This window comes from Mirounga angustirostris, unplaced genomic scaffold (genome assembly GCF_029215605.1).
Source record: "Mirounga angustirostris isolate CCGP_5_RB_7025 unplaced genomic scaffold, mMirAng1.0.hap1 SCAF_3, whole genome shotgun sequence".
NCBI lineage: Eukaryota > Metazoa > Chordata > Mammalia > Carnivora > Phocidae > Mirounga > Mirounga angustirostris.
Genome location: NW_026991711.1, coordinates 191,791,520 through 191,803,103, shown reverse-complemented (window position 1 = coordinate 191,803,103; position 11,584 = coordinate 191,791,520). Strand labels below are relative to the sequence as shown.

Below are 11,584 nucleotides of genomic sequence, written 5' to 3'. Positions count from 1 at the left end.
GGCTCGGTCCCAGGACCCTGGGATCATGACCTGAGCGGAAGGCAGACGCTTAACGCCTGAGCCACCCAGGCGCCCCCTGTGTGTTACCTATTTATCCTTGCCCTTGCCCATGGCTCCTGCCTAACCAGCTGCCCACTCTGTCTGGGAGCAGGCATGGTCTCCCCTTGCTGTCTCCCCAACTTCCCTAAACTCCAAGGGGATAATCTGTGGAAAGGAGCTCATGTTACCTTCACTCTCCACACTTGGCTGTGGAAAGATCTCAAAGTCAAAAGTATCTATTAGAGGTCTCTTGATAGTTCCCATGAATCTCACCAAGAGTCGCAGGATGGAGAGCAGGGGAGGTGTGGGGGTGTCCAAGGCCAGGCTTTTGAACGAGCCCTGCCACATACCCTGGTTTTTCTCACATGTAAAATGAGGCCATAATCTCACCTAACCAAAAAAAAAAAAAAAAAAAAAAGACAAATATGTATTTAAAGGGGTTGGGGGTGGTGATGTTTGGGAGAAAAGAGATACTGTGTATCAAAGCGTCATGAGATGTGCAAAGCCTGGCAATTTGTTTCTCAAGAATTTTCTTGAAACTCTGAGCAAGGAAACCATCCTTGTTCCCCTTGTCCGTGTCCTAGAATGGGACCATGGGTCTCACAGGCAGAATCATTATGTAGAGAACTTTTTATTTTTTATTTTTTTAAAGAATTTATTTATTTATTTGACAGAGGGAGACACAGTGAGAGAGGAAACACAAGCAGGGGGAGTGGGAGAGGGAGAAGCAGGCTTCCCGTGGAGCAGGGAGCCCGATGTGAGACTCGATCCAGGGACTCCAGGATCATGACCTGAGCCAAAGGCAGACGCTTAACGACTGAGCCACCCAGGCACCCCTGTAGAGAACTTTTTAAAGAGGGGTAGCTTCATATTCTTGTCCTTTCACTGGTGAACAGAGCTCTGCTTAGCACAAGGCTGAGGAGATGCTAATTGCTGGTTTTTATATTTGAAAGGGAAGTTATTAGAAGAAGTCGCAATTCAGAAACTTCAAGAAGTGGGAGGGCGTGGTGAGGGTGGAGGGGGGAGATTGCATTTCCTGTTTTCCCTGCAGATGGTGTTGGAAAACACGGCAGGAAAACCATGGATACCCATGAAAAAAATTCCAAACTTCATTCTCTTTGCCACCAGGGGCCCAGCCCAAAAGGTGACGAGTGGAAGAGGTGGATTTCTTTTCAAGAGCTGGGGTTTGCAGGGGTCCAGCTAAAGGCTTGTAGGGTGCAGACAGCCTTCGGAGGGTGACATCAGCCTGCAGCGGGCGCCAGAAGCAACAGAGCACAGAGAGTCTGGTTTTCATTTACAGTTGGGTCAGGCCCACAGTGGGGAGGGGGAGCGGAGGGGAGGGGAGGGGAGGAGCAGGGGTCGGGGGGAGGGGAGGGGAGGGGAGGAGGAGGAGGGCTGGAGGAAGCCCTGACTGTATCCTTGGACCGGGTCCAGTGTTTGGAGCTCAGTCTTCCACCGAAGGCCGCTCAGTTCTCCAGCGCTCCAGCCTCCTGCGAGGACCGCAAGGGGTTTCCTCCTCTGCCCGGAGCCGACGCCTGCAGACAGGGAAGCAGACACCGTCGGTGGGGAAAGTCATGCGAACCTAGGTGAATACAGAAGCCCAGGGACATACACGTCTTCGGATTTGCTCAGGGTAAGTGTGCGGTCCCCTCTGCTCTCCCGGGCTTGTGGGCCAGGAGGAACGGCTTCAGTTCGAGCGTTCTAGGGGGCTCTCGTGCTCGCTGTTCTGGACGTGGTTCTGGTCCCTGGAAGGTTCAGCTGAGGTTTCTTCCCCACTTCGGGGCCCCTGGGTTTCTGCAGCTTGGTTAAGGCCACGGCTTGCCGGTGGGCTGCAGTCGCGTGGCGCCGTGGGCTTCCTCCGCCCATCCTGCAGTGTTCCTGGGTTCAAAGTCTGTTTGACGTTCTCTCCTCCTTCTGGAACTTGGGGGGAATCCTCTTTGTTAGCAGAAGTGTCTTTTGAGGCTTCTTAACTACCTGTTGAGCAGCTCTTCGGGGAGATTCTGTCCGAATTCTCCCCCACAGGCGTGTCAGGCGGGCATCGTGCCTGGGGGTTCACGTGGGCAGGGCCTGGTGGAGCACCTCTGTTGCCCTTGGGGGCTGGGGGCAACTTTGGCGCACCGGCTCCGGGCCAAGTGAAGAGTTCCTCGGCCAGTACCGCGGGTTTCCTCTTTTCAGGAACCTGAGGTCACTGTTGGAATCTCTGTTCTGGGGCAGGGGAGTGGGGGGGGGGGTGTTGCGTAAAGGAGCTGCCGAGGTCAGAGGAGAGGGGAAGGCATTTGGTGTTTGGGCCGCATGCCCAGTGGATAAGGCAGGGCTCCTAGGGCCGTGGGGCCCGCCCGGCTTGCCCAGATGTGGCAAGGGGCCAAGTTGGGAGGCCCAAGGCCTGTTCCCGAGCTGGGACGCCCAGGATGGAAAGTGTTCTCTGACAGTTGCCAGCCTGCCTTGGGGACCCGTTTCAAGTGTTAGAAAGTGGACCAGGGTTGAAGCAGGGGTGGGGTCGCTGGGAGGACCCAGGGGATTCCAGGGGGGGAGTATAAAACACAAATCAGCATTTCACAGCCTGGCTCAGGAGCACACTGAGAGGCTGGTCTGAACTCCAAGAACAAACTGCTCTGAGCGCAGGGGTGTGTCTTGCACCCAGAGCGCAGGGGTGCTGACCCGCGCCAGCCAGCTCCTCGCCCAGCACACAGCTATCTCCACGTGAGAACTGTAGGATCGGAGGGCTGCAAAGGTGCTCAGAGCCCATGTGGGCAGATTCTCCTCCTCGACCTGGGATCCCCTGACCTCCCAGGGCACCCATTCTCAATACTTCAAAACACTGAACAGAAATGGCTTTAAAATCAAATATTCTTTGCTCCTAACCAAAATGATATTGAAAAGCAGCTGGCTGTTGGATCTCGTCGGAGCTTCTGAGTTCTTTGCTGGTCTAAAGACAATGGCAGAGATTTTTGGTTGGAAGCCACTGAGGTGTGGTTCCCCGGTTATCAGGATACAGAATCAGGGGCAGGGGCTCTGAGATGCTCAATGACTTGCAGGGCCTGCACAACCCATGGGTGGCTGAGATGGTAGTACAATCTTCACCATTTCAGGAAAACAGATGGCCAAGCAATGGAGGATCCCAAGCTAACTGACATTTAGATGGGAACGGGCCATTTAATTTGTCCCCGCCCAGAGGACAGTGTCCTTCTGTCCTATTTTATTCTAAGTAATGGGAAACTTGGTTTATGTTCTCTAAGGCTCTCCCAGCTGATGGAGGAAGAAGTGCTAGGAGCTCAATGTTGGCTGGAGAATTTGAGCTGTAGGATCTGAGCACCTGACCTGAGTGGGCTTCTTGCCTCATTCAGGCCACCTCTGGGGCTGGGGGCCAGAGGGGTGGGACCTGTACTTTGTTCTTAATGTGGGCTTGTTGCTGAGGGTGAAGGCACAGGGATGGGGAGGTGAGGGGCTTTTGTAGGAGCTCAACATATAGGAATGATCATGTGGTCTTGACCATCTTTGTTGAGGCAAGGGATTGATTGCCATTGAGGCTTATTTTTCTCTTTGCCTAGTCCGGCAGTGAGAAAACCATGAATAAGACATTGGGTGGAGAACAGCGCCACAAGCAAGGTGGAAAAGTGTGGCCATCCTGCCTTTTTCCTATGGGGGAATTGGAGGGTGTGGCCACCCTACCTTCCTGGGAGGTGGCTGGGGAAGCCTCTAGAAGGTTAGCCCTTGGCTCCAGCTCCTGGGAGGATGTGTGCCCCACCCCACCTTGCTTGTGGCTCTCAGCTGATGGATTATACGGCCAATGTCCAAACAAGGGGTCTTAAGGGCATTTTTGATATAAGATCTTTCTGAATAGAAATGTCTTTGTTTCTGCATCTCCCTTTATTCTGTCCACATGAGTGCCTTTTGTCAGAACCTAACAGAGCACTGATGATAAAGTAGGAAGAAACCCCCTAATTGATAATCAATGATGGATTTCTGGCTCAAATGAGGTTCCCCATCTGACCGTGGTTTTGGGTCAGGGGGCTGCAGGGGCCACTGCTATAAGCCAGCTTGAAATCAGCCCTCCGGCCCTTTTGGAAGCTGGTTCGAGAGTTCCTGCCTCGGGAGCTTGCTGCCCGGGGAAGTTGCTCGGTGTGTTTGGACAACCAGATAAAGTGTGGTCCTCACCAGCAGCTTGCATCACCACCCGCTTTTGTGTGAAATTCCACATTTAGGGTTTAAAAGCCACCAACAAGCCACAGAGTCTGTCCTAAGGGACTGTCTTGCAGGCATGCTAATGACCTCAGCCAGAAGTTTTATTTGACAATTCGTTTTTGTCACTGTTCTGTTTGGAGGAACCCGAGAGGATCTGTTATGTCTTGGAGAGGAATCACAGGTGGCTTCCCCGTCTCAATGGGACACTGTGTACCAGACAGCCTTTCCACGGCGACCCCCGGGCTCTCGTGGTGTCTTCGCCGTGGAAAGCACATAGTGAGAGCCACTCCACTGTGGCACTAACAACTGACGTTTCAGGAGGGACCTGACATTTAAAAAAATCTTGTTAGTAGCTCTAGCTGAGGAAGTGGAAGCCCGACATAATTCAGATTTTAAAGCAGGGAAGCTTTAAAAAGTTCCTGCTAACTTGGGGCGCCTGGGTGGCTCAGTCGTTAAGCGTCTGCCTTCGGCTCAGGTCATGATCCCGGGGTCCTGGGATCGAGCCCCGCATCGGGCTCCCTGCTGGGCGGGGAGCCTGCTTCTCTCCCTCTACCTCTGCCTCTCTCTCTCTCTCTCTCTCTCTCTGACTCTCATGAATAAATAAATAAAACATTAAAAAAAAAAAAGTTCCTGCGAACTCAGACGGCTTGAAACTAGACAAGGACACTTCTCTTCACTCCCTGCATTTCCAGATATGGTGTCTGTCTTTCCAGTGTAAAAATTCTGGAAGGTTATATCCTCCACTTTAAGGAAAAGATGCTGCTTGCTCCTTCTAAAGCATGGGTGACGCCCACCCTCCCCACTCATAACACACAGGGTCCTGATTTACAAAAGGGGGCTCTCCACATTATGTTGATTTTTTTTTAAAAGATTTTATTTATTTATTTGAGAGAGAGAGAATGAGAGAGAGCAAGCACATGAGAGGGGGGAGGGTCAGAGGGAGAAGCAGACTCCCCGCCGAGCAGGGAGCCCGATGCGGGACTCGATCCCGGGACTCCAGGATCAGGACCTGAGCCGAAGGCAGTCGCTTAACTGAGCGAGCCACCCAGGCGCCCTATGTTGATTTTTGAAAGCATAATTTTGAACGCCTTCTGGTCTCATCGGTCTATTCTGGGAGGGAGATGAAAGTTCGAGTTAGCACATATCATCCCAGTGTAGCCTATCCTGAAAACGCAGGCTGGTTTTCTGTCCTCTAGAGGGCGGTGTGTGTATCCCTCTGAGCTCGGGAAAAATCCCCAAGTGGTGGGAGTCCTTCAGGGTGTGGTTTCTGGGTTTGCGGGGAGTAGGTTGATAGACATCTCAGCAGGGCTCATGGGTAACGTTAGACTGTTTAAACACATATTTTTAAATGTGACTGTAATATCTGAAGTGGATATAAATTTAGAATTTTATTTTTTCTGTGCTCAGGTACTGAGGTGAAATTATGCCTTGAAACGAGGCATTCTGCACTCTCAAATAGTTTCATTACAAGGGCACTAGCCAAATAAGAACTTATAAAAGAAACATTTTGCCCACATCCCCTAAGAAAAGTTTAAGTTAACAGTAAGCTGTTTCAGAACCAAAGCGAGTTTGCATATTCAGGTCATGCTGTCTCCACGTAGGATTTTTGAACTTTAGAACTGGCAGGAATAATGTGAAGGTGAACTGATCCAGTAACTCCCAAACTTTGCATTACCAGCCCTTTGCTACTTTCTCCTAAGAGGCAACTTAGTTGAACATGTTTTAAAAAATTCACACAGACTATCATTACGAACGTCCCATTTTAAATCTTTGTTCAGACCTATCGTTAGCTGAGATTGTTAGCCTGAGCTACCCGCTGTCAGGGTCCTAAAGGACAGAATTCTAGCTCAGAGAGAAGGTACCTAACCCTCTGCGCGGTCCATGTGTTCTCATATTCGTTCAAGCTCAATGAGCCCTGCTCTGCTCCATGGGCCCGGGAGCTTTGGGGTTGAGGGGGGGTTCGGGAATGATTGAGACATAGACCCCGCCCTCTGCTTGGCAAATATGCCATTTCCATTTGGCTGTTTTAAATATCAAAAAATTACTACCTGGGTGGATGCTTTCTCCACACCCTTGACATTTCAGACGAGAGAATGGAGCACAGAGAGGGGAATGACCTGTCTGAGGTCACAGTGGTAGTTGAAAAGCCAAGTCAGCATTTCTGGGCGCTCCTGCCCATATTAATGTGAGCCCATCCTAAGCAGATAACCCAGGACCAGGAATATCAAGGGAGTAAAAGTTGTTAGAGAATATTTTAGGGTATCCTGTGAAGACAGGCACTTCTTTCCATTGACCAGTCTTCTGTGGAGCTGTGTATAAATCTCCTTAGCTGAGAGGTAATTGTTTAAAAAAAAAAAAATCTGGAAAGAGTAGAAAAATAAGACAAACAGGAAGAGTTCTGCCAAACCCTTTCCCAAAGGCAAATTGTTAGTCTTTTGTAGGGGTCTGGCTGCATCTAGCAGAGCATGATCCTGCTGTTCTCCTTCCTGAATTCTAAGACTCGCAAAATACCGAGAAACATTCACGGGCTAGGACCGGCCAGGGGAACACACGGTGCGAACTAGCTCCGTAAGATTTCCCTGGTGTACGCCATACATTTAGTTTTCATGGACCCAGAGCACCGAGCATTGGCCACTGGAAGGAAGAGCTCATGGGCCAATTTAATTTGAAAATTAAAAATTGAACAGCAGCTGGAGATGACTCAGGTCTCCAGGGAAGCCATTCCAGGAAACTGGTTTTTCTCTTCTGGAATCTTCATCAGTTGATTCAGCAGATCCGGGCCAGCACCCAGAGTTAGAGCCAGCTCAGCTGAGGCTCACAGATTGCCCGATGTGCCCCCGGGGTCTCTCTGTCTCTCGTGGGGGCAGCAGGAGACCCATCCCTGGTCAGGCCCAGGGAAACAGATGGAAGGAAATCTTGGCAGAACCCCACCAGTGAGAGCATGAGCCATTAGCCTTATTTTACACATAAAATAAGTGAGCCTGGGGAGATTAACTGACCATTGATGATGCAGAGGTAAGGAAGTAGAATTTTTCCAGACTTTACACTAAATCTGGTGTTGATAATATTATATTAGATGTTTCAACTTAATTAAAAAAAAAGTCTATTTTAAATAATCTTCTCTTCCAGATTTGATGGTGAATCAGAGCAGAAAACAAAGATGTTTAATTTTTCCTTACGGTGTGAGAACGTTTTAGCCACTCTGGGTCAGTCTACAGTGGAACAGCATGGTTTTGGAGAGGACAGTAACCCCCAAAGTCCGTGGCCAGGAAAGGCAGAGAGGTGGCCCAAGGCCAGCGCCCGCCTGGAGAAGTGGCCCCGCGGGTCACAGCGTTGCCGTGGGGCGGACGTGTGTGCGATTTCTTCTGAAGTGTTTTCGAAGGCACTCTCTGCCTTAGTGTTAAATCCCCTCTAGTCTCTGCGGGATGTTTATCGTTAGCAGGATAAATGGAGAAAAAGCTGTGTCTGGCTGCCTTGTTTTAAGAGGGCAGAAAGTTTTCTACACACGCGCAGCGGTATGTAGCTTTTCCAGCTACCGCAGATGTAGAACTTTCTGTTTTGTGGTTATTATCTTGGACCCTAGGAATATGTCTTCTAAATAAATTTCCATGTATCTGGCAGCTAATCTGGAGGTTCTTCAAGTTGCCTTTATGGGGGGAAGGAGGCTGACCCAGACAGTGCTCAGCACACGCTCTCGCTTGACCTCATTCAGGGGGGAGGCTACTTGTGGGGAGGAGTGGGGGGACATCCAAACCACCTCCCCCTTTCTACATTGCTCTGTTTAAATACATGAGCTGCTGAATGGGTATCGTTTTACTTGATTTTACCAGGAGGAGCCAAAGATGAGAGATCTTGAGTTGGTTACTGAGTGTCTACAAGGACACTGTGGGTGGTAGAAAGGCTAAGTGAACATAGTTCATCAGAAGAGTTAAAATTTCGCTATCACAGGAAACACGTTCAGAGCCTGGGTCAAACAGATAATGGTTTACAGATATGTGTGCGTGGCTGATATTCTCTTTCCTTGTGCATTTTCATAAAATGGAAAGATGAGGTTCAAGTTGTAAAATAAACAGTTAAAAGACCACCTTCCGATTTAGAGGGGGTTTTCTCTGGAATGTTCCAAAGCATTTGCTTTTGAGGATTCCCCCAACGCTCTTTCAAATGGCAGGAATATATTAAATTCCACCCTCTTCCTTCCCTAACTGAGGACCTAATAAATCCTCTTTTTGCCTCCTCCCTAGGGGGTGAGAATGGGGACTCCTTTCCCAGGATTCTGGCCAGAAGGGAAGGGGAGTGAGAGAAGGAGGGAGAAGTAGGGTGGGCTGCCAGCTCGGGGCCCCTGGGGTTTCCTGAGGTGTGACAGCTGGTCTCGCAGCAGATAGGCCACACACCCGCCTGGTCTTCAAGGATTTCTTTCGCTCCTGCTTTAAATGGGACATCAGGAGTTAACAGAAGTCCTAGAACTTGATAGAAGGACCAGCCTGATTTTAAAAAGCAGTGCTTGCAGAAGAGCGAATAAATGCTCTCAAAATGGGGCCTCTGGATATATTTAAGCCTTTGTTTCAAAATGATTTCCTTGTGTGCTTGTGTGTGTCTCTTTCTTAAAAAAGATTTCCAGACATGGAAAATGAAAAAGCTTTTGAGTAGACTTTATGAAAACTAATTTCATGGAATTGCAAAATAGCTTGGGGAAGTCTTTGGAATTCGACCCAGTAGGATGGTGAGTCGGAGGTCCATGGAGAGCCATCTTTGGAATGAGAGATGTCTTTGTAAGTTTCAAATGGACAGCTACAAAAAGGAAAAAGGCACCTCAAATCCTTTTCAGAACGAGGCAGAGTGAAGAAAGGAATTACTAATGCCACATAGAAAGATAAGAATGAAAATTTATAAATCACAAAAAAAAACAACAAAAAAAAAACAAAAACAAAACAAAACAAAAAAAGAATGAAAATTTAATGAAGTTCTATGACCGGATCTGTTGACTTCTGGACCCAGAATCTATCACACAAAGAAGCACCTCACCACACCCAACCCTAGGGTCTCTAGCAGCCAATTCTGACTTTTCTTTTCATATTTAAAAGAAGAGCAGCAGACAAATGGATCCTATTGACACAGAATCTGTCCCCAGAGAAGTCTATTTTTTCCCCAGAGGAGATGGGGAGTTTCCTCGGGATCTGGGCCAAACCTGGCGCCATCTCTCAGGGTTTCCTGGGGCTCTTCCCATGGGCTTTGCAAGCACAGACTTTGGTTAGGATTCTGGTTCTATCTTGTTTTATCCATGTGGCCTTACCTCCCCTGGTTTCAGTTTCTCAGCTATAAAATGGGGGGGGGGGGGGAAGCAGCCATTGGTTTGTTGGGCAGAGGACATGAAATCCCATGGGTGAGATAGAAGTGCCGGTAAATTCTACTTGCGCTCTCTTGTCTCTATTTCCTGGGGTGGTGGGGAGGGGTGGGGGGAGGGTAATGAGGGAGCGTCTTCGTCCTCCCTCGTTAAAAATGAACAAGCCCGGTGATCATTTGGGAAGATGATGTTTGACATCTTTTAAAAACTTCAGTTTTAAAAATTGGGGCTCCATGACATGATAAATAGAATAGACTTAATTGCAAACAGAAACACTAACAAATATCCAGCAGCTGGGCTAGGAACACTTGAGCCACATGACTGGCTCCCAAGCATGATGGCAAGAAAAGTGTGTGGGACTGAAGGCAGTTTTCCCACCTGGGAATTCAGCTCAGCCAAACCACGTGAGCTCATCAGTCATGAGTGGGGCTTGGATAACACAAGCATCGTCTCCAGAACGGGAAGAGCTTTTCCCCCTCTGTCCTCGCTCCCCTCCCCTTCCCTCTCCTCCCCTGCCCTGCCCTGCCCTCCCCTCCCCTCCCTTCCTTTTTCCTTAATATCTGGGTAGATTTTAGAAAAGATAATTCCTGTGCACTGTACATTCATTTCATTATTTTGTGTCTCAATTCATTTATGCACTTCATTTATGGGGTTACCCTTCTAAAGATGAATATCTTGGAAATAAAAGTTTTTACATGTCATTTTCAACCGATTTAAGATTCATTTTCCTTAGAGAAGAGTTGAAGTAAGTAATGCCTCAGGAAGATGTTAGAGATTTCATCTCATTACAGTTTAGATTTTTTTGAGCTTCATCAAAGAGGAGAAAATTATTTTGGAATTTCTCAATAGAGAGCCTACTCAGTGTTTCATATTTGAGAGGATTCGTGGATTCTAAGAAGTCAGATGTGACGCCGTGTGGGTTGCAGGGACGGTTACAAAGCCATTAGTAAGCTGCTGAACACAGTGCACCCCGTTTGTGAAAGCTGCCTGCAGGGGCCTGGGGCCCTCCCGTCCCACACCCAGCAGAGGGTAAGCAGATCTTATCTCCCGACCTGCTTTTCTCCACATGGATTGCACAATCCAGTGATTTCTTTTTTTTTTTTTTAAAGATTTTATTTATTTATTTATTTGAGAGAGAGCACAAGCAGGGAGAGGGACAGAGGGGGAGTGGCAGAGGGAGAGGGAGAAGCAGGCTCCCCATTGAGCAGGGAGCCCGATGCGGGGCTCGATCCCAGGATCCCGGGATCATGACCTGAGCCGAAGGCAGACGCTTAACCGACTGAGCCATCCAGGCGCCCCAGTCCAGTGATTTCTGAAGAGACCCTATGATGTTCTCTTGCTCTTATTCTTAAACAAAAGCACTACTTAGAATCTTGCATCTTGTGCGTGAATCAAATATTTCAAACAAGTAGCTGGACTCCCTGAAAGATTCACATTAACATTTTTCATTGAAGCGGTGGTATATGGTGCTTAAACTTTAGCGGGGAGGTAGAATAGATGCTTTTAGAATCACATGTGAACATGGATCGTATCCCCAGAAAGCCCCGTATACACAGTTACAGGTGTGCACACATTTGTGGGAGTTTGACAAATCCTTTGAAATTTGTGGATCCCATATTTACTTTTTTTTCTCTCTCTCTTTTTTTTATTTATTTTTTATTTGTGGATCCCATATTTAAAAAAGGTTTTGACCAATTACAATATTACAGGTTGTTTTAGAAAGGGCTGGCTATAGTTTTGGAAAGAATCCAGTAGAATTCAAATAACATGGACAATTTTCCCATAAAACAGTTTTCTAGTAGGATGCTTATTGGTGAGAGAAAAATCCAATGTTTAATTTTAATAGAAAGAATCAAGAGTAGCACACATACAATGTACTTTTACATTGTTCTAAAGTATGTATCCTAAAGGTGTTCTAAAGTGTATATCCTAAAGAGTGGCATAGTTGGTTAAGAGGCTCTTAATATTGGCTCGGGTCATGATCTCTGGGTCATGAGATTGAGCCCTGTGTTGGGCTCCGTG

General features: G+C 48.1%; 1 protein-coding gene across 2 annotated transcripts in view; it reads left to right on the top strand.

The window, feature by feature from the left end:
- Window positions 1-1,461: 1,461 nt before the first annotated feature.
- The window catches only part of COL6A3 (collagen type VI alpha 3 chain), a 78,579-nt gene continuing 68,456 nt past the window's right edge, over window positions 1,462-11,584 (top strand). Inside the window, exon 1 of one of the 2 annotated variants that reach the window (XM_045867656.3) lies at window positions 1,462-1,672. The gene's annotated coding sequence lies outside the window, so the exon portion shown is untranslated. Of the gene's footprint in view, window positions 1,673-7,040; window positions 7,237-11,584 lie in introns of those variants that run through there. The other variant, XM_064587297.1, reaches the window with a different exon arrangement.